Genomic DNA, 8,476 nt, shown 5'->3' with positions numbered 1-8,476 from the left:
GGGAAAGTTGATACCATCAGAAAGTTGATAGTATAGCTCATATTTCTGGAGAGCTTCTGCATGTTGGATACTAAAGACTGCAAATGCCTTATTATTATTTGCATCGTCATGAGCAACTCCGTGTGATGGGTATCATCTATTTCCTTGGTTTACTGGTGAGGAAACAGAGGCCCAGAAAGGTTATATAAATTACTCAGGATTGCAGAGCTAATTAACTGAGGAAGAAAGCTTCCAAGCCAGGTGGTCCATGTCCAGATCCAGTGCTTTTAGCTACTATGCTACCACTTCTCCCATCAATAAAGCTAGGAAAACTACATGAAGTTACAAAAGAGAAGTAGTATGAGTAATGACATGAATATGATGTATTGGAAAAGAAGAGTGATGAGTAGTAATGGGGGTAGGAGTTTATCTTCCTCCTTCACGTTAGGGTGTTAAAATGGATCTAAAATGGATATAGCAGGATAAACATAATGTTTAGAATTATGGGGGTGACATTGAAGTAGTGAAAACCTGTCTCTGGAGAGGGGAACTGGGGTTAGACGGGTTGAATTTCAGTATTATTTGAGTTGCTATCATGTTCATGTATTATTTTCATAAAAATACTTTTATTATTTATTTAGAAATAACTTCCCTGGTAATATTGCCAGGCACCACAGACAGAAGGTGTGGAACTATTAGAAGCAACCTGGATATCAACCCTGCTTCTGGGAGGCAGTTCTGACTACAAGGGCAGGAGATTCTCTGAAGCCAGGTAGCAGGAGTTTTTTTGTTTTTTGTTTTAACATCTTTATTGGAGTATAGTTGCTTTACAGTGGTGTGTTAGTTTCTGTTGTATAACAAAGTGAATCAGCTATACATATACATATATCCCCATATCCCCTCCTTCTTGCGTCTCCCTCCCACCCTCCCTATCCCACCCCTCTAGGTGGTCAGAAAACCCTGAGCTGATGTCCCTGTGCTATGTGGCTGCTTCCCACTAGCTATCTATTTTACATTTGGTAGTGTATATATGTCCATGCCACTCTCTCACTTTGTCCCAGCTTCCCCTTCCCCCTCCCCGTGTCCTCAAGTCCATTCTCTACGTCTGCATCTTTATTCCTGTCCTGCCCCAGCAATCCCACTACTGGGCATATGCCCTGAGAAAACCATAATTCAAAAAGAGTCATGTACCAATATGTTCATTGCAGCTCTATTTACAATAGCCGGGACATGGAAGCAACCTAAGTGTCCATCGACAGATGAATGGATAAGGAAGATGTAGCACATATATACAATGGAATATTACTGAACCTTAAAAAGAAATGAAATTGAGTTATTTGTAGTGAGGTGGATGGACCTAGAGTCTGTCATATAGAGTGAAGTAAGTCAGAAAGAGAAAAACAAATACCGTATGCTAACAGGTATATATGGAATCTCAAAAAAGAAAACAAACAAAAAAGGTTCGGGAGCAGGAGTTTTGATCCTCTGGAACCGTAACAAACAACTCAGAGTAAATGAATCAGGCGCCTGGGTGCCTGGAGGAGTCTGGAAGCCTCTCTGTGATGGTGTTCTTTGTTTTTACAGGTCTAATCTCATAAATGTTGCACTAGGCTCAGTGCTGTGCATTTTTAGGCTGAGTTATATTTTTCCACGTGTGTACTTCATAAAAGTAAGCACTTTTATGCTCCCTTTAAAAAGGGGATCTCCCAGCTGAATTGCCAAGTGAAAGCTTTCTAAGGAATTCATTAAGCATACAGATATGTGCAGTATCTCCATCTGTCATTGAAGTGAGTATGAATGTATGTATGTATATCTGTCTATCTATCTGTTTATCTGTCTATCATCTATCAATCATTATCTCCCTGTTTACCTATCTGTATCAGTCTGCTTAGGCTGCTATAACAAAATATCATAGACTGAGTGGTTTAAACAACAGAAGTGTCACACAGTTCTAGAGTCTGGGAAGTCCAAGATCAAGGCAAATCCAGTTCCTGGTGAGTCCTCCTTTTTTGGCTTGTAGAGGGCCACATTCTTGCTGTCTCTTCACATGGTGGAGAGGGAAAACTCTGGTGTGTCTTCCTCTTCTTATAAGAGCTAATCACATCATGGCAGCTTCATCCTCATGACCTCTTCTAAACCTAATTACCTCCTAAAGGCCCCACCTCCTAATTCCATCATACATAAGGGGATAGGGTTTCAACATATGAATTTGGTGGGTGGGTGGGCACAGAAATTCAGTCCTTAACTCTGTTTATCTATCTGTGTATCTATCTGGGAATCTATCTATCTATCTATGTATCTATCTTTGTCTCTCTCTCTCTCTCTCTCTCTCTCGCTCTCTCTTGCTCTCGCTCTCCTCGCTCTCGCTATCTCTCTATCAGCTCTCTATCTATGTATCTATGTGTCTATCTATCTTTGTATCTATCTCTCTCTCTCTCTATCTCTCTACCATCTCTCTATCTATGTATCTATCTATCTTTGTATCTATCTATATCTACCTGTCTATCCATCTATCCTTATGTAAAGAACAGTAACAATGGCTTATATGTCACTTCCCTACATTATTTTATCCTTCCAAAACTCTTGAGAGGTCAATAGGCCACAGGAAAAAGCACTGAGTCCACTTAAACACTTGAAGGTTGAATTAACTGTTTGTGATCACTCAATCAGTAAATGGTGTGCATGGAATTCCACACACATCTTCTCTGTCCTCCTTTCCTCCTTCCCTCCCTCCTACTTGCTGACTCTATTCCAGCCACATTATTTACTAACTCTTCCCTGAGGACACTGGCATCCTTCCTCTGGGCCTTGCAGAGGTTATTCCCATGATCTGGAATGCTTTTCCCTCAGATGTCTGACTCATCTGCCTCTCTCTAGACTGTTCAGATTCCACCTTCCCAATAAGACATATCCTGTCTACCGTTTAAGTTGAAAGGCTTGCTTCACTCTGCCCACAATCTCATCTCAGCATATACTGCTTAATCTCCATAGCATTTATTACTGGCGGACCTACCAGGTAATGCACATGGGTTTCTGTTCTCCCCTCCACAGACTCAGGAATTTTGCCATTATGAAACCTAGTGGAGGCCCAGCAGAACTTTAGGGTCAGCCAGAACTGGGCACAATTATAACTCTTGTGATATGATATTTTAGTGGGTTAGCTCAGAGCCAAGCCAGTTATTAAAGAGGATCTTTTCTGCTATTTTAAGCAGCTTGGTACATTTGAGGTCAACTTAAATTTTCCATAATTACAGAGCAGGTACGAACTCTTCCTTTGTTTCTCCAGACACATGAACCTGGATGCCAAATCCATCCTCTCTGGGTGTAGTGGGAATGTATGAAGATGACTGGCCTAAGTCTCAATTGAATAAAAAGATGCCCCAAAAGACATTTCAGCATTATCGAAGAGTACAATCATAAAGTGTGGTTCCTTATCACACATCAGGGATTATCTAGCCTCCAGTGTGGGTTTTTTTTTTTTTTGCAGTAAAAATGTGTCATTTTATATTTTAAATTTGCATTATGAAAATAAGTCTGTACACGAAGTAATGCGTATTGAATGAATATGAATCATGTAAATTTGGTCATGGCATTTAAAGTTGGCCTTGGCTTTGAATTATTTTTAAATTCATAGAAAATATTGAACTTCTAATAAAATAAATAAAACATTTTAATAATTGATATTAATAATCAACTTCAAAATTTCTTTGTCTGCATTTTCTGTTCAATTTTAAAAGAGAAGTCGCTTTCAGTAGTGTTCCAAAGTGAGTGATCGCACCTTCTATGATATGAAAAGAGATCCGATTGCCATTAGCTGTTCTTAAGTGCTGAACATAACTGAGAGAAATTTTAACAAGACACTCTCTGTCACTGGCAGGAAATGCATCTCCGTCCTTTGCGGGGGCAGTCCCGAGCTCGTGTTTTAATGGACGCAAATGCAAACCGTGGTTCTCACGTGACTTTCTGAAGAGCCCCCGCATCAGGCCCAGGTACCTTGAGTGGACTAAGTCTCACTTTACGGCAGTGGCATCAGATGGTGGCTACAGAAGGTTGCCGACGTCCCTGTGTGCTCTTACAGGCTCTGCAGACCGGGGGACGAAAGGACCAAGGAACTGTGCCCTCAGGAATCCCAAGTGACTGGAGGGACACAGCGTCAGGGCCCCAGGCAGTGTCGCCCACTATTCAGGAGGTGGGCGGAGGCTCCGCAGCTTCAGTTCGTCCAGTCCCTTCCAGTATTTAAAATTGTTGTCAAGATGCTGCATTAACTCAGGCAGGTCTACAAAGGTGTCCCAAGCAACAAACATGTCTGTGATGAAATAGTCAATGAAAGAGACTTGGGATTTGGGGATGCTGCAGGTATTTCTGTCAAAAACTGGCATCACCACAGGCAAGTCCTGTCGCTTCTCTTCATCAGTCTGAGAAAAACATTCTTCTGAGATACGTGCGGCCCACTCGATGCCCTTTTCCAGCATGTTCCCAAATGCTGGGATGGTGCCTGCCCCTCCTACTGCAGCAGCCTTGCCGTGGTAGGTAGATGGCAGGTTGTCTGGCCCAAAGTAGGAAGAGAAGTGGTGCTGGGTGCCCCACTTAGTCCTGCCCGAAAGTTAAGTGGTCTGGATGCCTCTGAATGAGTGAGGCCTGGGGCTGACACACCAACTCCAAGGCTCCCACCGGCCGTAGGGGTTGCAGGTCACATGAACAGTGGGCCCGGTGTGGTGTAGGCAAAGAACGAGCTACCGTCCCAGTACTGGGCATCCTGGTGGCAACTCCAAAGCCAGTAGCAATGGACACAGCCCTGGGGAGAATGCCTGGGTTGTCGCCAAAGGCCCGCTGCGTGTTGCTGGTGGTGGCGAATAGGGAAGAGGGCAAAGCTGACTGCAGGAGGCTGACTCGCGGTGGCTAGGCTGCAGGAGCGGCTAGGACTTCATCTTGTGCTGAGGCTGCTGGGTTTTCCAATAGAAAATACTCGTTAGGCCTCTGCCCATCATTGTGCCCCAGTTTGGCCTGAGACGGGAGACCTGGGTGCGAGGAAGCTTGAAGTGTTGGGCTATCTGTTGGTCGCATTGCAGGTAAATGTGTCGAGGCATAGACTGAGGCTACCAATGGGTGGTGTGTTCCCAGACTAGGAACAGCCCAGTGAAATGGCTGTTAGTTCTGCCAGGAGACAGGGGCAGATTGGAAAATGACAGCTTGGGAAGGAGGTGTGGTGTCCATAGGCTCACTGGCAGAGCTTCTGCCTGCTGAAGCCGTAAGTGGGGGGCTGGGAAAACAGGGGCCGAATGGAAAATGACAGCCTGAGAAGGAGGTCTGTTTTCCATAGGTTCAGTGTCAGAGCTTCTGCATACTGAATCCGTAAGTGTGGGGCTGATGAAAATAGGAGCCGAGTGGAAAATGACAGACTGGAAGGAGGTGTGGTGTCCATAGCTTCAGTGTCACAGCTACTGCCATCTGAGCTATGATTGGGGGGCTGGCGAAAACAGGAGCTGAATGAAAATGACATCCTGGGAAGGAGGTGTGGTGTCCATAGGTTCCCTGTCAAAGATTCTGTATGTTGAAGCCATAAATGGGGGCTGTGGAAAACAGGAGCCCAATGTAAGAAGACAGCCTGGGAAGGAGGTGTGTTGCCCATAGGTTCAGTATCAGACCTTATGCCTGCTGAAGCCGTAAATGGGGGGCTGGGGTAAACAGTAACCTAATGGAAAATAACAGCTTGGGAATGAGGTGTGTTGTCCATAGGTTCAGTGTGGGAGCTTCTGCCTGCTGAAGCCGTAAGTCGGCGTTGGGGAAAACAGAAACCGAGTGGTAAATGATAGCCTGGGAAGGAGGTGTGTTATCCACAGTTTCAGTGTCAGAGCTTCTGCCTGCTGAAGCCTTAAATGGGCGGCTGGGGAAAACTGGACCCTAATGGAAAATGACAGCTTGAGAATGAGGTGTGTTGTCCATAGGTTCAGTGTCAGAGCTTCTGCCTACTGAATCCTTAAAGGTGGGTCTGGTGAAAACAGGAGACGATTGGAAAATGATAGCCTGGCTAGGAGGTGTGTTTTCCATAGGTTCAGTGTCAGAACTTCTGCCTGCTGAAGCGGTAAATGGGGGACTGGGGAAAACAGGAGCCCAATGGAAAATGACAGCCTGGAAGGAGGTGTGGTGTCCATAGGTTCAGTGTCAAAGCTTCTGTTGGCTGAAGGCATAAATGGGGGACTAAGAAAACAGGAGTCGAATGAAAATGACAACCTGGGAAGGAGGTATGTTGTCCATAGGGTTAGTGTCAGAGCTTCTGCCTCCTGAAGCCTTAAATGTGGGGCTGGTGAGAACAGGAGCTGAGTGGAACATGACAGCCTGGGAAGGAGGTGTGTTGTTCATAGGTTCAGTGTCAGAGGTTCTGCCCGCTAAAGCCATAAATGGGGGGCTGGGGAAATCAGGAGCCTAAGGGAAAATGACAGCCATGAGGGAGGGCTGATAGTCATAGATTCAGTGTCGGAGCTTCTGCCTGCTGAAGCCATAAATGTGGGGCTTGGGAAAACAGGAGCCGAAAGAAAATGACATCCTGGGAGGGAGGTGTGTTGTCCATAGGTTCAGTGTCAGAGCGTTACCTGCTAAAGCCGGAAATGTTGGTCTGGGGAAAACAGGAGCCGAATGAAAAATGACAGCGTGGAAGCAGGTGTGTTGTCCGTAGGTTCAGTGTCAGAGCTTCTGCCTGCTGAAGCTGTAAATGGGGGGCTGGGAAAACAGGAGCCGAAGGTTAAATGACAGCCTGGGAAGGAGGTGTGTTGTCCGTAGTTTCAGTGTCAGAGCTTCTGCCGGTTGAAGACAAATGGGGCGCTGGGAAAAACAGGAGCCGACTGGAAGATGACAGCCTGTGGAGGAGGTGTGGTGTTCATAGGTTCAGTTTCAGAGCTCATGCCTGCTGACACCATAAATGGGAGACTGGGGAAAACAGGAGCCAAATGGACAATGACAGCCTTTGAAGGAGGTGTGTTGTCCATAGGTTCACTGTCAGAGCTTCTGCCTCCTGAAGCTGTAAATGCGGGGCTGGTGAAAACAAGAGCCTAGTGGAACATGACACCCTGGGAAGGAGGTGTGTTGTGCATAGGTTCCGTGTCGAGGTTCTGACCGCTGAAGCCATAAATGGGGGGCTGGGGAAAACAGGAGCCAAATGGAAATTGAAAGCCTGGGTAAGAGGTGTGTTGTCCATAGGTTCAGTGTGAGAGCTTCTGCCTGCTGAAGCCGTAAATGGGGGCTTGAGAAAACAGGAACCTAATAGCAAATGACTGCTTGGGAAGGAGGTGTACTGTCCATAGGTTCCGTTTCAGAGCTTCTGCCTGCTGGAGCCGTAAATGGGGGTCTGTGGAAAACAAGAGATGAATGGAAAATGACATCCTGTGAAGGAGGTGTGGTGTCCATAGGTTCAGTGTCAGAGCTTCTGCCTGCTGAAGCCGTAAATGGGGGCTGGGAAAGCAGGTGCCGAATGCAAAATGACAGCCTAGGATGTAGGTGTGTTGTCCGTAGGTTCAGTGTCAGAACTTCTGCCTGCTGAAGCCGGAAATGGGGGGCTGGCGGAAACAGGAGACCAATGGAAGAAGACAGCCTGGGAAGGAGGGTGTGTTGTCCATAGGTTCAGTATCAGACCTTATGCCTGCTGAAGCGGTAAATGGGGGGCTGGTGAAAACAGGAGCCGACTGGAAAATGACAGCCTGGAAGGAGGTGTGGTGTCCACAGGTTCAGTGTCACAGCTACTGCCCTCGGAGCCATAAATGGGGGACTGGGGAAAATAGGAGCTGAATGAAAATGACATCCTGGGAAGGAGGTGTGGTGTCCATAGGTTCAGTGTCAAAGCTTCTGTTGGCTGAAGGCATAAATGCGGGACTGAGAAAACAGGAGTCGGATGAAAAATGACAACCTGGGAAGGAGGTATGTTGTCCATAGGTTCTTTGCCAGAGCTTTTCCTGCTGAAGCCGTAAATGGGGGGCTAGGAAAACAGGAGCCGAATTGAAAATGACAGCCTGGAAGGAGGTGTGGTGTCCATAGGTTCAGTGTCAGAGTTTCTGCCTGCTGAAGCCGGAAATGGGGGGCTGGCAGAAACAGGAGACCAATGTAAGAAGACAGCCTGAGAAGGAGGTGTGTTGTCCATAAGTTCAGTGTCAGAGCTTCTGCCTGCTGAAGCCGTAAATGGGGGGCAGGGGTGATCAGGAGTCAAATGGAAAATGACAGCCTGGGATGGCAGTGCGTTGTCCATAGCTTCAGTGTCAGCGCCTCTGCCTGCTGAAGCTGTAAATAGAGGGCTGGGGAAAATAGGAGCCAAATAGAAAATGACAGCCTTGGAAGCGAGTGTGGTGTCCATAAGTTCAGTGTCAGAGTTTCTGCCTCCTGAAGCTGGAAATGGGGGGCTGGGGAAAACAGGAGCCCAATGGAAAATGACAGCCTCCGAAGGAGGTGTGTTTTCCATAGGTTTAATGTCAGACCTTCTGCCTGCTGACGCCTAAATGGGGGCCAGGGGAAA

The 8,476-nt window shown here is 46.5% G+C and overlaps 1 long non-coding RNA gene across 1 annotated transcript; it reads left to right on the top strand.

The window, feature by feature from the left end:
* Positions 1–630: 630 nt before the first annotated feature.
* Positions 631–3,650, top strand: LOC307048390. Its single transcript, XR_013810702.1, has 3 exons — positions 631–751; positions 1,678–1,766; positions 3,266–3,650. It is a non-coding gene; the product is annotated as an uncharacterized lncRNA (long non-coding RNA).
* Positions 3,651–8,476: the final 4,826 nt, after the last annotated feature.

This window comes from Hyperoodon ampullatus (assembly GCF_949752795.1).
Source record: "Hyperoodon ampullatus genome assembly, chromosome: 2".
In the NCBI taxonomy this organism is placed as follows: domain Eukaryota; kingdom Metazoa; phylum Chordata; class Mammalia; order Artiodactyla; family Ziphiidae; genus Hyperoodon; species Hyperoodon ampullatus.
Note: the sequence above shows the minus strand (reverse complement) of the source record. Positions and strands in the feature narration are given on the sequence as shown.